This window comes from Calidris pugnax, unplaced genomic scaffold, assembly GCF_001431845.1.
Source record: "Calidris pugnax isolate Ruff unplaced genomic scaffold, ASM143184v1 scaffold196, whole genome shotgun sequence".
Lineage (NCBI taxonomy): Eukaryota > Metazoa > Chordata > Aves > Charadriiformes > Scolopacidae > Calidris > Calidris pugnax.
The window spans coordinates 5,810,642-5,827,625 of record NW_015091042.1 but is presented as its reverse complement, the minus strand read 5'-3'; the positions used below and the strand labels follow the sequence as shown (position 1 = coordinate 5,827,625).

At 47.4% G+C, this 16,984-nt stretch overlaps 1 protein-coding gene across 1 annotated transcript in view; it reads left to right on the top strand.

Moving 5' to 3' along the window:
* PAX2 (paired box 2) overlaps positions 1–16,984 on the top strand; it is an 80,264-nt gene that overhangs the window by 10,974 nt on the left and 52,306 nt on the right. The gene's annotated exons all lie outside the window — the stretch shown is intronic.

The following is a 16,984-nucleotide window of genomic DNA, read 5'->3' as shown; positions in this document are numbered from 1 at the left end:
CGGAGCCTCCTCTTCTCCAGGCTGAACAATCCCAATTCCCTCAGCCTGTCTTCATAGGAGAGGTGCTCCATCCCTCTGATCATCCTCATGGCCCTCCGCTGCACCTGTTCCAGCTGGTCCATGTCCTTTCTGTGTTGAGGACTCCAAAGCTGGACACAGTATTCCAGGTGGGGTCTCAGGAGTGCAGAGTAGAGGGGCAGAATCACCTCCTGAGACCTGCTGAGGGGATCCCCTTAAGAACCACAGAGCTGCCTCAGCAGTGAGGCCAGGTCCCTTCACGGCAGGGCTCCCACCCCGCACCGGTGGGAAGATGCACATCTCACACAAGCAATGTGAGATCCAGAGAAACCCACGGAGCAGGGATCAGCTGAGGCCACGGGGAGAAGTCCCTCCGGGAGGCCCGGCCTCTCTCCCCAGGCCTAGGGATGCTCGGGGACGGGGAGCTGAGCGGGGAGGTCGGCACAGTGCAGGATCCAATCCAGATCCCCTACAACGGGGGCCGGGCAAGTTTCTGGAGAGAACGCAGAGGGATCCAGGGCTGAGATATCTTCTTTCAGCTGATTTCTCTTTTATTTTTTAACACCCAGAGAAAACAGACGCTGAGAGCAAGTCAGTCATGCAGTGAGCATGTGGCAGAGTTGGGAATACAACCCAGATCCCCTGACTCCCAACCTCAGGCTTTAACCACTAGACCATGCTTCCCTCTAAGCCACCTTGAACTTTCCTCAGTGAGGATGGGGGCTACTAAGCCTCTGTGGGCTCCAGTTTACCAAGCTGTCAGGAGTGTGCTCACTGGACCGCCTCACCAGAGACAGCCTTCCTCACGCACGCTAAAAAAGTTGAAAAGAAATTCATTTCATGGCCGGTGGTTGCTTAAAAAAGGCGATTCCAGCATATGTATGTGATAAATGTTAACTGTGCATTAATCGCATTAAAGAGGACCCTATAAACTTTTCATTTCTAATTAAATTCTGGCCGGTGATTCTGGCGAAGCCAGCACACTCCGGGCCTTTGTTTATGTGGAAAATTAAAATGCAAATACAATGGAATTTATTTCCATTACTAGAGTGATATGCTGGGCTCCTCTGTTTAACAGCCTCCAATTATTTTCAAACAGGTCTCTCTCTCTCTCTCTCTCTCTCCCTTCCTCACTCCCTCATTTTTTCCCTCCCCCTGTTACCCTGCTGCTGCTGCCCCAGTGTGAGGGGTGGGAGCTGCTAAAGGAGTGGGTGGGCTAAGGAGGGTGTCATCTCTTCAAGGTCAAATGCAGGCAGGAATACGGAGGAGGAAGGGGGGAAAAGAGTGGGAGAGCACAAACAAGGAGGCAGGGGAAGTCAGGAGGCTCGAGCTAATGCAAGGAGGAGTAAGGAGTTCCCTGTTAGCAGCCTCACCAAAAAATAGAAGTTAAACTCACTGGTTTGCTAAATCCCAGCCGTATATAGGTGACCCGGCTGAGAGAGGTGGAGGGTCTTTCCCTGCTGGGATATTTTGGTGAGAGGGTACGGTTTGAGAGCTCCCTCTGGAAGTTTTCTGGATCTTTCACAGCCTTTTTCACAGATTTTGTGGGGCTGCGGCTGCCGCTGGGCCAAATCCTGATGGCCGAGGAGGCACAGGGCAGGCCCGATGCCAGACACATTGCCTGCGCAGAGCAAATAAATCCGGGCGGCAATGACACGTAATCACCGGCTGAAAAATAACTGAACTCTCCTCTTCATTTCCAAGGGACCAAATGGGGCCACACTGTCGCAGGGCATTAGCACACAATCTCCACAGGAGCCAGGAGCCCTCGCACAAACCCAGAGATTCATCGTACGTCTAAAATTCCTTCACACATAACATTTACTGCTAAACGCCGCTGACATGGAACCCCATTCTTCTCACATAGATAAGAGACCCGGGTCAGTTCAGCCACGGAAACGGCGTCGGGCAGTCACACACAGATCAGAGGCATCTGCTAAATGACAGGGATGCCCTTCTGTGCTTTAATATAGAAAGTCACACAAGGCGACCCTTGCAAAGGCAGGTGTGAGCTCCTCTGTAGATGTATATAGTCATTTATAGATCCCTTCACAGACTCGGCCACATCCCTTCGAAACCGCGCGCCGTAGCCTCGCGTATATTTGTGAGGAACCCTAAGATATGGAGATTTACCCAAAAAAACACAACTGAAAAGTCTTAGCAAAACCTCTGAGGCATGCACATGTGTAAAAAATGTTCCCACAGCCTTAGAAACGTGTTGACACACGCATGTTATTCACAAGTGACTATGGGCCTTGAAGCACGTGGCTGAGAACCAGGTGGAGGAAGCTGAGGGACTTGGGGCTTTTTAGTCTGGAGAAGAGAAGGCTGAGGGGGGAGCTGATCAATGCTTATAAATACTTAAAGGGTGGGTGCCAGGAGGATGGGGCCAGGCTTTTTTCAGTGGTGCCCAGTGACAGGACAAGAGGGAACAGGCACTAACTAGAACATAGGAAGTTCCACCTCAACATGAGGAGGAACTTCTTTCCTTTGAGGCTGGCAGAGCCCTGGCTGCCAGAGAGGTGGTGGAGTCTCCTTCTCTGGAGACATTCCAAACCCTCCTGGACATGTTCCTGTGCAACCTGCTCTGGGTGGACCTGCTCTGGCAGGGGGTTGGACTAGATGATCTCCAGAGGTCCCTTCCAACCCCATCGCATTCTATGATTCTGTGTCCCGGTGTACCCTCCCCTCGGCACATCCCTCTGGGCAGGGAGAGCTTGGGAGCCAAAGGGATGTTGTTTTAGTGCATGTGAGCATCTTAAGGAATCACCCAGTGTAAATGATCCTCCCCCAGCCGAGACAGGGAAACAGGAGAAGGACACATTCACTTACAAGACTGAAAAGAGGCCATTACCCAGTCAAACAACCCAATCCTTGACATCATTATTCAATACACAGGAGCCCTGAAATGCACACTAACTCAATCACAGAGACACACGATTACAAAATAATACTGATGGAATCAATGAGACAGACATGCGGTCATACAAAGCGCACCCACCCCGGTGTTAATACACAATAAGGGGGAATACAAAACAGCCATTCACCACCACAATGGCAAAACACGGGCTGCCTTCTCAAAGGAGAACTGAAAACTCCAGCAACAAAACCCCACCCCTTGCCGGGGGGGGTACTCAGAGCAAAACTTAGGGTTTGGGCAAAAATCTGGCTGTGAGAAATAGTAAAAGCCTTGGTGAGGAGCGTGCCAAGGAGGTTTGTGTCCTATAGAGGATGGTGGACCCCCAGGGCAGTCAGGACCATGCAGGATTGCACCCACAGCCAGTGAAATAGGCTGCTCCAGCCAAGTGACACCTTGCTCAATGACCAAAAGCATCAAGGATGAGCACACATTCAAAACTCACCATAACAGAAGCCAACATAAGGAAAGCAAAAACTACTGAATATCTGAAATGCAATATATATGTGCTTTGAACAGATACAAACGCTGTTCAGCACCTAAATCCACAGAACCATCTCCCAGACAAGAGGAAATGGCCACAAACTTGAATGTAAGAAGTTCCATCTAAACATGAGGAGGAACTTCTTTCCTGTGAGGGTGGCAGAGCCCTGGAAGAGGCTGCCCAGAGAGGTGGTGGAGTCTCCTTCTCTGGAGACATTCCAAACCCGCCTGGACATGTTCCTGTGCAACCTGCTCTGGGTGGACCTGCTGTGGCAGGGGGTTGGACTAGATGATCTCCAGAGGTCCCTTCCAACCGCTGTGATTCTGTGATGTGCCTCTCCAAAACAGCCCAGTCCACTTCCCAAACCACAGCAGCACCCCCAAATCTATCCCAGCACTGGCATCTTTACCCTTCAGAAAGGAAAAAATCAAAATGCCTACATTAAACATACTCGTAACGCCACAAATGATCGACCTTCCTTGCTCCTCATGGGCTGTGCCAGATCGTGCCAACCCCGGCGCTGAACACAGGGCCAGCTTTTGCCAATCCTGCTTGATTTTCTTGGGAGGGAGACAGGGGAACACCTTCCTTGCTCCTCATGGGCTGTGCCAGACCATGCCAACCCTGGCGCTGACACAGGGCCAGTTTTTGCCAATCCTGCTTGATCTTCTTGGGAGGGAGACAGGGGAAAAGGGCTTCAAGTCCTTTTTCCCTGGCACAGCCAGCATCATAGAAGCATAGAATGGTTTGGGTTGGAAGGGACCGTCAAGATCATTGAGTTCCATCCCCCTGCCATGGGCAGGGACACCTCCCACCAGACCAGGTTGCTCCAAGCCCCATCCAGCCTGGTCTCATACCAGGTTGTGTGCACAGGAATGTGCTGTTGTTGAAAAGGGCAGTGATGGTGGGGGAAACTGCTGTGGGTTGTGTGTCCCTGCGTGCGTTGTGCGTACAGGAATTCCCCTTCCTCTACCCAGTGCCGCTGCTTGTAGCCATTAAAAAGCCCAGGTCCTCATGCTGGGTGTTCAGTGAGTATTGATTCAGTCTGCAAGCAATTTTAATATTTCTTCAGGGACTTTCCAGCAACAGCACAAGTCATTAATTCACCCTCCCAAATTGCTTATTCAATAGCAGGAACATGGCTCCTGAATAAAGTCCCAGAATTTATGTGACTCACATGAGTCAGGAGGTCAAACAACTGTTATGGAGCGAAGTTAAAAATCCAAATAAAATATTGACACTTTTTTGGGGAGCGGGAGGAGGGGGAAGGGGGAAGGGAAAGAAAAGGTATTTAAAATAGGGTTTTGTTGCAATGCCCCCAGGATAAAGAATGGAAGGAGATTGAAGACAAGTTGGAGTTTGTAAAATCAATGGGATTTATTGCATATCCGCTTGGCATTTAATAACTCCTTCCTTTCCACCTCCCCCTGCTCTGTATGGACATGGGGGAGACAAACTCTTCAACAAAACTACAAATAGCCAGCCACAAAGTACACAGAGGGAGAGACAAACACCAACACAGGAAGACAGGCATGTGCAGGGGTGAATATTACTGAAAGGCAGTGGAATGGATGTCAAGGAATGGGTAGAGAGTGAGGAGATGCCCCTAAAACCCTCCATGGTTTCAGATGAGAGAGTTGAGGGCCTGTGGTGAGGATTAAGGGGGAAGTCAATATGAGGGACACTATCGTGTCATATGATTCTATGATTCTATGGCATCATAAGATCATCTCAGGACCCAGAGTCTTGTTTGAGCTAGACAGAGCCCATCACAGATGGCATTACGTATGCCCATGGAGTAGCAGACAGTCTATGTCCACCAAAAAAAAGATGGGAGGGGAAACCGAGGCATAGAGTTAATTAAAAACACCATCAGTGGGGTGGCTGGATCAGTACGCAGGTCTCCTGATGCCCAGTTAGTGTTTTTTGTTGCAGAAGGACACTGGCTTTTCATAGAATCATAGAATTGCCAAGGTTGGAAGGGACCTTTCAGATCATCTAGTCCAACCATCTCACAAAAACCGTCACTAAACCATGTCTCTAAGCTCTACATTTACCCGTCTTTTAAATACCTCCAGGGATGGTGACTCCACCACCTCCCTGGGCAGCCTGTTCCAATGCCCGACCACTCTCTCTGGGAAGAACTGTTTCCCAATGTCCAGTCTAAACCTACCCTGGTGCAACTTGAGGCCGTTTCCTCTTGTCCTATTGCCTGTGACGTGGGAGAAGAGACCGACCCAAGACTTCTCCCAAGTTACAGATGACAGGAGAAGGGGTAATGGGTTCAAGTTGCGCCAGGGTAGGTTTAGACTGGACATTGGGAAACAGTTCTTCACAGAGAGAGTGGTCGGGCATTGGAACAGGCTGCCCAGGGAGGTGGTGGAGTCACCATCCCTGGCTGTGTTTAAGAACCGTTTAGATGTGGTGTTGGGGGATATGGTGTAGGGGAGAACTTTAGAGTAGGGTGGATGGCTGGACTCGATGATCCCGAGGGTCTCTTCCAGCCTAGATAATTCTGTGATTCTGTGATTCTGTGACATCCCCCCCCCCTCACTACACCCTTGCACACACAGTGACCGAGATCCATCCGAGAGGAGGGAGGCACAAACCAGCCAAGAAGAAAGGCAGCCCCCCCAGAGCCCAGGCGAGCCCATCCATCTGCAGAGAGATGCAGGCACAGAGATCCAAATACAGCCCTGCTTTTTGCTGAGCTCATTGCTATTCAGAAAGCACGGCAGCCAGATCACACACACAAGTAGAAACACACCTGCAGATGGGCACACACACAATTAAATGACCGTGTGTGCAAACACACACATGCAGATACATGAGTGTAAGCCCCCTACAACTGTGCATCCACACCAAAATCCAGTGTGTTGCTACAAACCTCGATTTTACCCACAGTGGTATCTTTTCACCCAGCTGCACGTACACAGATGCCCACACACACTCAGTTGCATTCGGTACAAGCACGGTAATATATAGGCACAAGCATATTAATATATAGGGTTGTCTCCTTATTATATGATACTGGTAACCATTTTGGTGAAAACTCTGCTGATTTTCTACCAGTCCAAGATCTGGGACTGTAGTAGCCGTCAAACAACATCTATTCATTAGCAATGACTCCATAAAAACCAAGCACATACACAACAATATAGCCTGACCATCTCCTCAAGTACTACTTAATGACGTGGGATATTTCAGTGGCCTTTCTCTGCTTTGTTTGGCTTTTTTTGTTTGGCTGGTTGAGTTTTTAGCAAAGATTTAGGGCAGGCGTTGCTTTCGCTGAGTTGAGACTTTCCAAAAGGCGATTTTTGGAGGGCTTTTTTTGCCTTGTTGAAAATGATGTTTCGCAACATTTTCCTCCTAAGAACGTCTTTTGACCAAATACACAGTGTGGTTTTAAAATTGAGCAAGGTAATGAAAAGTTTGAAGTTTTCATCATGATGCTTAAAAAAGATTAATATTTTTGCATTAAAATTATCCTTCCCTGTGATTTCTAAGAATGTTTTGTTCATGATTCAATTTGCAACTGCCCTATATAGATGGCAAGGTGGACTCTTTGGGCCACCTCATGCTCCCTCCTATCGTCTTAGACTACAATATGTGCAAGAAAAAATGTAAAAGTAGTCTAGTTTTTTAAATACTGATGCCTGTGTTCCTCTGTACTCCTCTGCCTATGAATCCTGATTGTGGCTGATCTTGTCCAATCTAAATTAGATCAAAAAAATGAAATACATGCTAATTCACAGCTGGAGGTATTCCGGTTCATTAGGGGAACAAGTACTTAATTCAGATTAAGGGGACTGTATTTTGAAGCAATGGAACTAGATAAAATCACTAAAATTGTCTAGAATATCAGGATATTACAAGATACGCAATTTGCAGTGCAGTGTTGCACTGCAAAAGCCTAAACTGTAAAATTCAAATAATTAAATACTGATAACTCGGGTCTTCAGATAGCGTTAATTAATTGTTCCTCATCTGTGTTTACCCCAGCTCAGTGTGTCAAACTCTGGACAAATCAGTCTCAGAGATGAGGAAAGCTCCCGGGGAGAGAAGTCGCCCGCGCGGGGCCGCGGGGACGAGGGAATGCTTGTGTGTGTAGGAGGATCAGTGAAACCTCTGCTCTTGGGAGGCTGTTTGTCAATTTGGAGTTGTTGAAGGAGTCTCAGCTGAGACGGTTTCATTGACAGGGAACAGGCAACGGGCTTGTTTACACAGGGGCAAATGAGAAAATTAATCTGAATTAACTTTGCGAGCGCGTCGGTTAAAAGCATTAAAACATTGTTCGGATGCTTCATTCAAAATTCGAGTGTCCTAAATTGAATTTAGTTGCCTTCATTTCCAAAGTGAATTAAGCTCAACTAAATTAAAGCTGCCTTAATTCCAAGCAAGGGAGTCAGAGGTGTAATGCAGTTTAACTAGCCCGCTTTAATTTCGCACATTCGGTTAATTCAAATTAGTTATTTTGCATACCCTTGCTAATTCCTATGGACAGAGATGATATTTATACAGGGGCCGGGAAAAGGGGAACCCAAAAGTCCAGTGTACTCTCCGTTGGCCATCAGGATTGTAACTGGGATAGGAATAAGGTGTTGGGGACGGACACCAGATACAGGATTTAGAAACAGAGCAGATCTGCAAATGCTCACATTGGGATGGGCCTTATGATACAGCAGGGTTCCACATTAATTATCAGAATTCAGATATGTGAGATATTACCTAATGGATATTATAGCCTTGTTACGGATGAATTCTAGGTGGTTATGACTTACTATTTGTAATAACTGTGCTTGGAGCTGCACAAACCCATCCGTATCGCTCGCTGGTGACGGTTACAAGCGGCGGATCTGAACGGCCTATTTGCCCATTAAACTCTGTTAAAAACTGTAATGGTTGAATAAATGTTTATTAATTCTTCATGGGGCCTGAATAGATAATATGCGACCCAAATGTCTATACTGCATCTAGCCACAGATAGAAATGCAGACCTATAGGCAAAGATAAATACGTACCCACGTTGTGTGGTAAATTAAAACATACTGAGACACAAACGCCAGTGCATTTGCAAACACAATATGGAAAAATAAACAAATATATACTTCCTATTCTCTAAACATTAGACTTGATAGTGACTTACGTGAGAAAGCAGATGATTGGCTACAGATTTCTCTTTTCTTTCTGAAAACTAAACTCTCTTCTACAGAGAGGGGCACCAACTTTACGCCCGGAGCCTGTGTAGCACCCAGCTTTGGGCAGCGTGAGACAGCAAGGAATAAAAAAATACCAAGAGCAGCAAGGACTAGAACAGGAAGGGAAAGATTCAGGTTCTCTGTGGAAATTTTCCGATTTTCAACGTGGTTTTCACTCTGAATCAGAATTTTAATAAAATTCTACATCTACATCTCCATGTAGTTGGAACCTGCTGTTTCAATAAAATCTAAATATTTTATAATTTAATTTTTTTTTTTAGTATAGTCTGTCATTCACCCTAAAAATGTCATTTTAGAGAGAAAAAAATATTTTTTTCCATTCTTATAAGGCTGAAATTCTTCTCGCAATTTTGCCCCTTTCTTTAAAGCCCGAAGTAAAAATAACAGATTTAAATTGACACATTCCCAGCACGGGTTTTGTTTCAATTTTGGGCAAAAATCTTCTACTCTTAAGGGCTCCACTATGAAATTTTCTCCAGTTCTGACAGACATAAATGAGGGTACACACAATGACACCCCTGCAAAGGGAATAATTTCCTTACCCAGCACAGGGAAGCGCATCCCTCGGTGGATAGAGAGCCAACACCCAGCTAATACACAGGGCTGCCGAGCCCCAAAGTTAAAAAGTCCTGAGTTACACCCTCCAAAACCTGGAGAGACTGGCATAAAATTCACTAGGCTCTAAATAAGAACGTATTTGGGTTTTTTTAATTCCTTTGCCTCCAAGTTCTGGCCCCTTGGGAGGCAGCCAGGTCCCGCTTCCACCTGGTCTTTGCAGCCAGGAAAGCCAGAAATACCTCGGTATTAAATGAAAGCTGAAATAATTGCCTATCTTCGAGATCTGAGGTTTTACACAAAATACCAGGTATGGCATCACTTGCAAGAGAGTTGGAGAATGTTATCTACATTTATCCGATTCCTCCCAGTTCAAGACTCCTTCCCTAATACACACGTGTCTTCTGTTAATCAAAATGAATGTCCACGAGGAATTCAGCCCAGACTCCTGAATTTTAATAACGGGAAAACAGGCTGAAAGCAAAGCTTTCAATTAAAAGTTCCCCGTGCTCCAGATTAAGATATTTAACCTTGGCAAGCCTCCTGTGTTTCTGTAGGTCTTTTTAACTCACCTGCTGGCACAGCCACTGTTGTGCCAGCTCCGGCCCGGTGCTGTGTGGCTGTCACCAAGGTTGTCCCCCAGCTCCAGCCCTGTTTTGAACTGCAGTGATTGCTGTGTGGGTGCATTCTTAGAAAATAAGATTAATTTCTAGGACCTCAACAATTTCTCTGGCATTTTCATGGTGGAAATCTCTTGCTGGTGAAGGGGACCAAGCCACTGGCAACCCTTCTCTCCTGCTCTCTTCCTGTGGTTTGTTGGTTTTGAAGCTTTTGGGCTTTTGTGGTGGAGACTAGGAGTTTGTTGAGGGGCAGTGGTAGGTCTGTAGCTGCTGGGATGGATTCTGTCATGGGTGCTGTGAGTTGAGTATCTGCTCCGTGGTTGCCCGTGATAAGTAGAATTTGAATTTGATGACCCAGGTGGTTCCTCCCAGGTGGTTCCTCCCAGGCCTGTGTTTCTATGTCCAGCAGAACCCTTTTTATCCTTTATATATTTCCCTAATTCACCTTGAACCTGGGATGACAAACATCTACATCCAGGATGGAGTTTGCTTCCAACATTTTGTTAACTGTATGACATCTTCTAGATGTTTGGATTTGAATGAATTTCTAGCTTTCCTGACTGCAAAGGAAGCCTTCCAAACGGGAACTGAGTGTAATAGAAGTAGAAACACCTGCCTGAGGCCATTTCTGTGCTGCAGTCACTGCTTGACTGCAGCTCATGGAGATGTACTTTAGCCAGCTCTAAGCCAGCCCAGAGCCACAGCTTTGCAGAACCCAGCAACCATTCGAGCGCGACCTTCTCTTTCCCAGGTGGGTTTTGCACCCTCGCACAAATCCACTGGGATGAATGGGGATTTGTTTCTCGAAGCCAAAAAGGGGACTATGTTTCATTCTGGGAGGTCAGGTCACGCAGTGGGGCTGCCCAGTGTCAACCCCATCGCTACCGGTGGCGTCAAGTTGTGTGTTACAGCCCAGAGGGATGAGTTGTGTGAGGACAACCCCCTGCCTGGTGGATCCCCCCCTGCCTTTCCCCAAGAAGACAGGGCATCTCCACCTTCCTTTCCTTCCACCCCTCTTCCTTACGTCTGGATTTGAACCCGTGTAGCACAGCAGAACTGGAACGGGCAGAGATCTGCGAGAAGCCGAACGTTAATGCTCCGCTCAAATTAAATGAAATAAAACCATATGGTGTCATCATGGGTCACTGATTTAAAACAACAACAACAAAAAAAAACCCAAGCTCCTCTCTAAGCCCTTCAGATAGTAAAACTGCTGCTGTGAATTCTGCCTCTTCTCAGAGTGCAGCCAAGAAACGCGGAGAGAGAAAAGGGCAGGATTGGGCTTTCTCCTGGGTTTGGAGCGAGGAACAAAGCGGCACTTTTTTCCTCGTGTTTTCAGATGTGGTGTCAGTGAAGTTGATGGACCTACACATATTAACAGCAGATAAGGAGTCAAACCTTCTCAGGGAGGGCTGGGACTGTGTTTTGAGATATGTAAAGCATCTCCATTTTGACCTCTCATCTATTTGGAAGCTTCAGGAAAACAGAAAATCCCTCTTTTAGGGCTATCAATCTGTCTATCTAATCAATCTAATTAATCTGCCATACTCGTGCTTGTATACTAAGGTAGTACACCATCACCCTTCTTCTTTCTCCCTTCAACAACAAAAAAAAGAAGGAAAATGTGATTTTCCTGACAGGAGAGAGAGTTTGAACGTGTGGATATTGCTGGTGGCCCCCGACCATGGCAGGGTTTGAAGGCATTCTGCTGCCTTGGCAGGGAGCGCCGGAGCCTGGGGCCAGCTCGCGAGGAAGCGGAGTCTGCGGCTCCTGCCAATGTCAGCTGTTGTTCCGAGGGCTGCGAGCCTCACGGTGCATTTTGATTTCCAAAAGGCAGGGAGAAGGAAAATGTGATTTTCCTGACAGGAGAGAGAGTTTGAACGTGTGGATATTGCTGGTGGCCCCCGACCATGGCAGGGTTTGAAGGCATTCTGCTGCCTTGGCAGGGAGCGCCGGAGCCTGGGGCCAGCTCGCGAGGAAGCGGAGTCTGCGGCTCCTGCCAATGTCAGCTGTTGTTCCGAGGGCTGCGAGCCTCACGGTGCATTTTGAGAGCAGTAGGAGAAGCTACTGCCTCCCCCAAAACACACACCCCCCCTCCGCTTTCTAATGGAAACGATGGCGTGGCTTTTAGGGGGGCAACTGCAGCTCCCATCTTCCCGGCTCCACCTTGCAAAAGTCAGATGTCACCACCAAAACCAGAGCAGCTGAAATGCAGCTCCCGGTGCCTTTCCCCACCTCCCTTCCCTCCGCGTCCAGCCGCTGTCAGCAGGGTACGTGTCACTTCTGCTTCAAGCAGGGGAACGAAGCCAATACTGTGCTCCAGCTCGCTGAAGCACTCACTTGGCCCCTGTTATTAGAGAGCCTGAGCCCTTCACCTCCTCCTTCCAGCTGTCCTCACGGTGCCCCAGGTGGCACGGCAATGCTCCTATCTTCACACTTCAGGCAGGAAACAGAGCACAGAGAGAAACGCCATTTGTCCAAAGTCCTGATGAGAGGTCCATGACAGAGCAAGGAGCTGAAGCTCTTTCCCTAAGTCGGATTAGGCTCTAACTATCAGACTTTCTATTTCCCTTCCTTCACCTCCCCAAATCCCCTGGTTGTTTTTCCTCACCGTGCTATGAAACTTGCTTTCCATTTTGAACTTTGTGCAAACAAGACTTTTCCCCCTGCCCCGGCTTTTCTTTTGCTCAGCTGTGAATTCTCAACCCATGCACAGAAACGTAAGACTCACTCCTGTTTGAACCAAAGCTACGTTCAGAGCTCTTCATCCCCGCATGGCACCAGTCTGCAGGTGGCTCCCTGGCTGCCTCTTCCCAGCCCACGTTCTCCCTCTTTTTTCAGCCGTGCTTTGATGCCAGCATCACTGGGATGGCCAGGATCTCTTTTGTAGAATCACAGAATCAATCATAGAATGGTTTGGGTTGGAAGGGACCTTCAAGATCATCCAGTTCCAACCCCCTGCCCTGGGCAGGGACACCTCCCACCAGACCAGGTTGCTCAAAACCCCATCCAGCCTGGCCTTGACCACCTCCAGGGATGGGGCAGCCACAGCTTCTCTGGGCAACCTGTTCCAGTGTCTCACCACCCTCACAGCAAAGACTTTCTTCCTGAGATCTTATCTAAATCTCCCCTCTTTCAGTTTAAAACCATTACCCCTCATCCTATGGCTTCTCTCCTTGATCAAGAGTCCCTCCCCATCTCTCCTGGAGCCCCTTTAGGGACTGGAAGGGGCTCTAAGCTCTCCCTGGAGCCTTCTCTTCTCCAAGCTGTTCACCCCCAACCCTCTCAGCCTGTAGGAAGCAATCTATGTGATGTGGAGAAGGCATCACTGTCTCACTTAGCCCTGCACCAAGTCCCCGGCAGGCTGCTGCTGCCGGCGCAGCCCGTGGCTCATCAGTCCAGCCCTGCGCTAATTAAGCAGCGCAGGCACAGCAGGGTGTGTGTTCCTTGGCCATCGCAGCCTCCCTTGGACACGCTGCAGAGAAAAGGCTGAGGCTTCGCAATGTTAGCCTTCCAAGAACCGCTTTAATTGCCCAGTAATGCACACCCTGGGGTCTTGTAATGTGCTTCTAATATGGAGCATTTAAAATATGAATGCTCCAAAACAATTACAAGGAGTTTGGTGCTCTGCTGAGTGTGTCCTTCCACTCTGAAAAATAATCCATGACAAAGGAACAGGAGGAAAGTGAGGATGCCAGCGCTTTCTGGGATCTGCCAGGGTCTCCTTGGGGCAGCAGGACACACCGGGCTTTCCCCTTAGTGCAACTTCACTCTATGCTTCCAGGCTTAAAAGAATTGCTAGACTGGGACTCCGGATGATTCAGACCAACCTCATCTCCCTCTGAACAGCCCTAGAGTGATTTTTTTATTTATTTGAGAGATTCTCTAAAGACTCTGCCAGCAACAGTAAGAGAGGAGGAACCGCAGGGTACGTCAGGCTGTAAGAGTTTGGATAGAAATGTCAGAGAAGCAAGGGACATTTCTTATGATCTGTCATTCTTTTAGCAAATAATTTCTGGACAGGTTTAGAAGTGATTTTTTTACTTATTTACAAGGGTCTGTCATTCTTTTAGCAAATAATTTCTGGAGAGGTTTAGAAGTGATTTTTTTACTTGCTTATTTACAAGGAGCGACAGAAAGTTCTGCTTCTCAGAAAGGACTGAGGCTCAGCTAATTTTAACTTCTAATATTTCTTTCTACATTTGTGACCAAATTTGATCAGAGCTTGTTACGACTGTCACATGAGGAGAGGTGATTTTTGCCTCTCCATCTGTATTCAGAATCAGCAAAAGGAATTGCACTGAAGCTGCTGAAAATAACGAAATAGAACCCAAACATTGGAAAGCCATGATCTAATGCTGAACATTTTAGAAAGTCCCAGGCATTTAGAAACAGGCAGTTGGTTTCAGCTGGAGCTGTGCTCAGTATTAACTCTAGAAAAGAGTGACTACACGCCAACTGTGCCAACTCATGAATTCCAGGAATGGATGTATAATTCCGAGTATGATCCTATGTACTGTAATGACATTATATGCCATTACTTAAGATAATATCGCATATTAAATTCAGATTGTGAAATGAAGTTCAGTTACTTTACTGCAATCAAAGATCTATAAATGTCCTGTTGCTGAAACTTCAGAAGGTTATGTATTAAATCTGTGCGTATTCTCCGAAACCTAAAGCAGACAACTTGTGCACAAACCTCCCACTGGAAAATGAAAAATGGGAATTTACAGTAAGGACCGGTTTACACCCCTAATTAAACACAAATGCTGTGATTGGAGGCACTGACTGTGATGGAATTAGAGCAGGGATGAATTTAGTCCAAAGTGACAATTTCTTAGACGTTTGAAATACCAGCATTGACTTCAAGAAATCAGCGCTGCTGACTGGTGTGCCAGGATTGCATGGAATCATGGAATGGTTTGGGTTGGAAAGGACCTTAAAGACCATCCAGTTCCAACCCCCCTGCCCTGGGCAGGGACACCTCCCACCAGAGCAGGTTGCTCAAACCCAACCATTCCATGATTGTATGATGATTCTATGCTAATTATTTGACCCAAGCCACTGGAGGTTGGACAACCAGAACCTCTCCTCTTTGCTCACTGTTTCCAGACACTTTCTCTTGACATAAAACCAGTTTCATTCATAGGAGGGGAGCGTTTTTGAACAGAGCCTTTCACCTCAGGGTCACCAGCTGAAATCTGGCCCTGGTTGGTAGTGACCGAAAATCATTACCAGCTGACGGCTGCTCGCTGAAATGAGCTGGTGAGTCTCAGTCCAGTTCCTAATGGACACATCTCAGTGAACACAGTCACGACTGGCACTAACTGGCATTTTCAGCTGAGAGACCACAAACTGATCAGGGAAGGAAACTGAACCTTCCTCTTCATCCCCTGCCTGGGTTTTTTGAAGCATTATGGACAGGCATTTCATACCGCCATCGTTCCCCAGGCTGTTTTCACTCCCAATGGCTCTTCCAAACTTTGCAGTTTTCCTGCAGCGTGATTCAGCACAGCCTGATCGGCCACCGCAGGATAATTAGGCTCATCTCACAGTTCCCCTCAGCAGAAGCTGAGCTGGCTGGTGCCACCTCCCAGTACCACTGGCAAATCTGATGTCACATCTCAGTCCGAACGGAACCGTCTGATGTCACCTCAGTGCTAACAGGACGTTTTATAATATGTCATCTAAGGCTGCAGGGCAAATCTTCTGATCCATTCCCCGTGCTACGCGACAATAGAACATAACACAGTATAATGTGTAGAGGTTAACTTAGGCACCCTCAGGCAGATTTTGGATAGACAGATGGATGGATGGATGGATAGATACATTTATACAAAGTATACATACATTATATCACTCTATTGATTTTTAAAAAGTTCCAGGTCTGCCTGGCTATAATGAGATTTTTGAACTTTGTGTTGCGATCAATGAGGGGAATATTATTGGCCTGGAGAATTGATATACCCACTCTCTGTGGCTTGTTCTGCTCCTGGACTGCCCCTGCCCCCAAGGTGTACGATTCCATCAGACACTTAACCTCTTTTACAGTGTCATCAGGCTAAAAGGAATCTAATAGTGACACGGGACTTGTGCTCAGCACTCTGGCACTATTGCTTTCCTGTCACAAATAATTTATAGCTTTCTATTTCCATCCCTTTGCCTGTACCCCATCCCCTCTTTCTGTTTCTCTGGGCTGGGGGAAATCAATAAACTCACACAACCAGAGTGGCACTTCAGGGGATTTTAGGGGGAACGTGAGAGAAGAGAAGAGAAGAGAAAAGAAAAAGAAAAAACAGAAAAAGAAGAAAAAAGTTATATTATTTGCCCTAGCACAGACTTCTCAGATCAGTTCCTTGGCTAGTGCAAAGCAGCATGACCTCCGAATCTGGCCCCAAGGCCTCCGACACCTTCTGAGGTCCTCAGCAGATATCGATTAGGGCCCCTGGTACCACTGACCTATATGGGCAAGGATCTGGATCTCTGTCCCCACCTAGAACCTGGACATTCCCTCATTCCCTGTCTCCAGCTATGTCCCAGGCAGCCTCTCTGCCACTGCAGCTACTGCCCAGGCTTCATCCTGTGTGTGTGTCCGAGTTTCTGACCATGCTGAGGTGATACCCTCTGAAATACCCTTGGTTTCTCTAGAAGGTTACACTCTTAGAAGTTGTACTTTTTCAAAAATGCCCTTTCAGCGTCTCTGCCCATCTCCATCCATGCCGTACCACCCACTGGCCACACATTTGCTCTTTGGAGTTTTGCCAACTTATCCTTCAGAATGAATCTGGGGAAGCTCTTGGGTGGGCAGGGAGAATGTGTTATTTGGTTTCCCTTTCTGGAGAGATTTTGGAGGAAAATTTAAAGCTATATATATAGCTTTAATGCAGGGCTGAAAGCTCTAGAAACTCTTCTAACTGGAGAGGCTCGTTTAAATCTCAGAAAGGAATTTGGTCTCCGTGGCCTCCACAGGTCATGGCTTATTTGCTGAGTTCCTTGGTGAGACAGAAGGGACCTTCAAGATCATCAAGTTCCAACTCCCTGGAACGTATCTGGTGGGATACGTCCCACCAGCCCAGGTTGCTCCAAGCCCCATCCAGCCTGGCCTTGAACCCCTCCAGGGATGGGGCAGCCACAGCTTCTCTGGGCAACCTCTTCCAGTGTCTCACCA